The sequence below is a fragment of the Oryctolagus cuniculus genome, chromosome 1, assembly GCF_051225735.1.
Source record: "Oryctolagus cuniculus isolate XC-2025 breed Fujian yellow rabbit chromosome 1, ASM5122573v1, whole genome shotgun sequence".
Classification (NCBI taxonomy): domain Eukaryota; kingdom Metazoa; phylum Chordata; class Mammalia; order Lagomorpha; family Leporidae; genus Oryctolagus; species Oryctolagus cuniculus.
In genome coordinates this window covers 121,725,348-121,729,363 of record NC_142867.1, presented here as the reverse complement: position 1 = coordinate 121,729,363, position 4,016 = coordinate 121,725,348, and the positions used below count along the sequence as shown (strand labels likewise).

Here is a 4,016-nt window from a genome sequence, read left to right as displayed (position 1 = left end):
AATTACTTCATAGTGTGTTGATAACAACCAGTGGAAGTCTCTCCCATCCACATATACAATGAACTACTTCTACATTTGATCACCAACCCTTCTCTAGGTCCCAATCTGACATTAAACTCTCTCTTCCCTTAACCTCAATAAGCATGTTTTTCCATCTCTTGTACATGTAATTTCCACCTAATGTTAGCATTTCTTTGTATTCAATTCTTTGTATTTGTATCTCTTCTTCTCTACACTGCTACTCCCTACTCCCTGAGAACATATTCTGCACATTGTTTGTCTATGTGTCTTCCATATGTCATTCAGCCTCTCAAGAATAATATTCATGCTTATGTGGTAATTAAGGTATCAGGTATAAGTGCCCTATAGAGTTGATTCACTTATTTTAAATATTATTTATTTATTTGAGAAGCAAAGTGAGAGAGAGAGAGAGAGAGAGCAAGATCTTCCATCCACTGGTTCACTTCCCAAATGGCTGCAATGGCCAGGGCTGAGGCAGGCCAAATCCAGGATCCCGGAACTCCATTGAACTCTCCTACACTGGTGGCAGTAGCCCATGCACTTGGGCCATGTTCTGTTACTTTCCCAGGAGTACTAGCTGGGAGCTGGATTGGATGTGGAGCCGCTGAGACTTAAAACAACACTCATATAGGAAGCCAGCATCACAGGCAGCGACTTACCCCATTGTGCCACATCAGTGGCTCAAATTAATTTATTTTGAATAGTTCCATTAGGTAATCAATATTGTCAACCATCTTCAAATGGGTAAAAATGCAAGACAGATTCTGTGGAAGGAGAAGATTCAGGGAAATCTTGAAATATTCAACAGGAGCTTCTAACTCAGGAAAGAGTTGAAGGCAAGGAGAAAATCAAGTTCAAGCAGTTGAAGCAGAGAGATTACATAATTAGCCCAAGATTACAGAGCTTGTAAATGCTGGAGTAAAATTGGAACCCAAGCAATCTGGCACCAGAGTCTAGGATCTTATTGTTTATGGTGTACTGTCTACTGAATTCTAGTTAAATAAATGAATGAAAACAAAATTAAGAGCATGAGACCTGGAAATTGAGCATCCAAGGAAAATACTCAATAGAAATATATAGGGCTGAATATATTGTCTTATATTTCACAGAAATGAAGCTATTCTGTTGATTAAGCTGGTGTCAAGAGTCATTTGGGATCTTGAAAGTCTTTAGGTTATTTTGGAAGTTGCCTTCCAAAGGGCTGAAAGTAGCTCCTATGGGACTCCTTAGCTCTCATGAGAGCAAGTTGTTGGTGTAAGCAAGCACAACCCTAAATTGCTTTTTGGCTTCCTGTTTCGAGAAGCTATTTTTTTTCCCTCTTCCTGCACTTGTTCTCACAGCATCATCTAACATGAGGCCCTTACCAGACCATGCTGAGTTGAGCTGATGCAAGAACCATGCCTCTGAAACTTCAAAACCATGCACTAAATAAACTTCATAATGTAAGCCTACCTCAAGTTTTATAGTAGTGAAAAACTAACACAATGGAGCTTGCAAAGATTGGAAGTATTTCTGATTCTCACTTTTCAAAATCCCTACAAATTATATAATTTCCTTTTTTCCTGATATTCCCAGATTTCTCACATCCTTCTTTGGTATCCTACCTTTGCCAAGTAAAGCATAAAATCACCATCAATATCTAAAAGACACCCAAGAGTGTAGCTTGTTTACCTAAAGTCTTCATTAGGATAGTTTTCCATTTTGTTGATAATAAATGATGCTTCCCAATAATGTACAGTAGTTTAGAATACCACTGTATCTTTAATGAAATCTCATCAGTTTTTTTTTTTTTTTTTTGGTGACAAATGAGCTGGAAGAATAATTGTCCCACAGAGTTGATGGATATGTTATCTGAATCATAATGTTATAGAAAAATCTCAGTCATAGACATTTTCTCAGAGTTCCTCCACAAATCTGGAGATAATGCCTTTGAAACTTTCCAATTTGTCAGAGTATTCTGATTTCTTTCTTCTCCACTGATGGATATGGATATATTGCTAGCATTTTTATAGAGGCCGGAAGGACCTTACTTGGAAACTGCACCACTTTTCCAACTGCTCTGCTTCCAATCCAGCTCCTTGCTAATGGCCTGCAAAAGCAGTAGTGCTGCTCACTACGGGGCAGCAGGTCTGATAGAGGTCCTCAGGGCCAGCCTGGGGAGCTCAGGAGCCGAGCAGGATGATGAGTGTTGGCGACAAAGGAACCACACCAGAGCCGGGAGATCAGTCAACGCCCAGGGCGCAGCGGGTTCTAGACTTTATTGGGAGGGGAAGAGCTTTTAAAGACGCAGAAAGGGGGCTGTCCAGGACACAAGGGAACTGAGCCAACCAGCTGAAAGGTAAGGCAGGACACAAGCTGGGCACGCCCTCAAGGGCCTATCACAGTGGAGGACACATACCATGCACGAATACGGAAGTCTCCTGTCAGGCTAGGTACCTCCCCCGGGGGCCATCTTGGATTGTTCGAAATGCTGAGTCACTGGGATGTGGAAGTGTGCAAACTGCAGCAAAGGCTTAGCGGCCTTGTCCAGTGAAGGCTTAGCAACTTTGTTTCCTTTTCTATTGGAGCCCCTACTCACAGTAGAAAATGGCACAGGTGCTTGGGCTCCTGTACCCACATGGAAGACCCAGAGGAAGTTCCTGGCTCCTGGCTTCATGTTGCAACTGTTTGGAGAGTGAAACAGTAGGTGGAAGACCTCTCTCTGTATCTCTCCCTTTCTTTGTCTGTGACCCTGCCTCTCAAATAAATGAATAAATAAATAAATCTTTTTAAAAAGCGGCCATTGGGGGGTGAACCAACGGAAAAAGGAGAACTTTTCTCTCTGTCTGTCTCTCGCACTGTCCACTCTGCCTACCCCCCCCCCCCAAAAAAAAAAGATGTCTATATAAAAAAAGGAATTTTGGTAAAATTCAGAAATGAAGTCATCACACTCTGGGCTTTTCTTTGTTGGAAGGGTCTTTGTTACTGATTTTATCTCTGTTTTGGTTATTGGTTTATTTATGTTTATTTGTTTATTTATGTTTTTACTACTGATTCTGTTTATTTCTGTGGTATCCATTGTAACATCTTTTTCCACCACTGATTTTAATTTGTGTCTTCTCCCCCTTTTTTGGTTAGTTGGGCCAATGGTGTATCAATTTTGTTTTAATTTTTTAAAAAAAAACAGCTCTTCATTTCACTGATTCTTATTTCTTCTCTAATTTCAATTTTTTCCTTTTCTCCTACTAACTTTAGGTTTGGTTTGTGATTGTTTTTCTAGTTCCTTATGGGTGCAGGGGCCCAAGCACTTGGGCCATCCTCCACTGCCTTCCCGGGCCACAGCAGAGAGCTGGACTGGAAGAGGAGCAACCGGGACTAGAACCTGGCACCCATATGGGATGCTGGCACCGCAGGCGGAGGATTAACCAAGTGAGCCATGGTGCCGGTCCCTTCTAGAATATTTTCTGACTATCCATGTGTATTTCTACTTTGCCATATGAGTATTAAACTTATATATGGATTTGTATGCACTTACTGTTATTGGTTATGACTGTTGCTTATTAACTACATATCTAGTATTTGTATAGTTTTTCAAGACTCCTGTACTTAAAATATACCACTCATTCAATTTATGCTTGATACATGTTTGCTAACTAAGCAAAATATTACCTTTGGGGCATGGCAGAAATTGCTAGTTGTAAATGAAATATTCTAAACACAATGTAGCTTAGGTGAAGTTTGCTGCAGTAATAAGTGACCTCCCTGCATCTGCAGCTTATGATAAGAATTATTAGTTTTCAGTCACATACATTCTAGCTCTGTTGTACATTGGTTCTGCACTATACTTTTTAAACTATAGAACCCAGGCTGAGACAGCAGCCCTGACAGATACCTCTTATGTTAAGGACATTTGCTAATTTTCTCAGACCATCTGCTCTAACAAAACATGTGCCAATTCTGTAACAAGTGATATGGGGATGGACAATAGGGATAAGGAAAATACAGAGGGACAGTTT

At 40.5% G+C, this 4,016-nt stretch overlaps 1 long non-coding RNA gene across 1 annotated transcript; it reads left to right on the top strand.

Moving 5' to 3' along the window:
- The first annotated feature begins 2,498 nt into the window (after positions 1–2,498).
- On the top strand, positions 2,499–3,517 carry LOC149128599 (uncharacterized). Its single transcript, XR_016213381.1, has 2 exons — positions 2,499–2,703; positions 3,281–3,517. It is a non-coding gene; the product is annotated as an uncharacterized LOC149128599 (long non-coding RNA).
- The last annotated feature ends 499 nt before the right edge of the window (positions 3,518–4,016 follow it).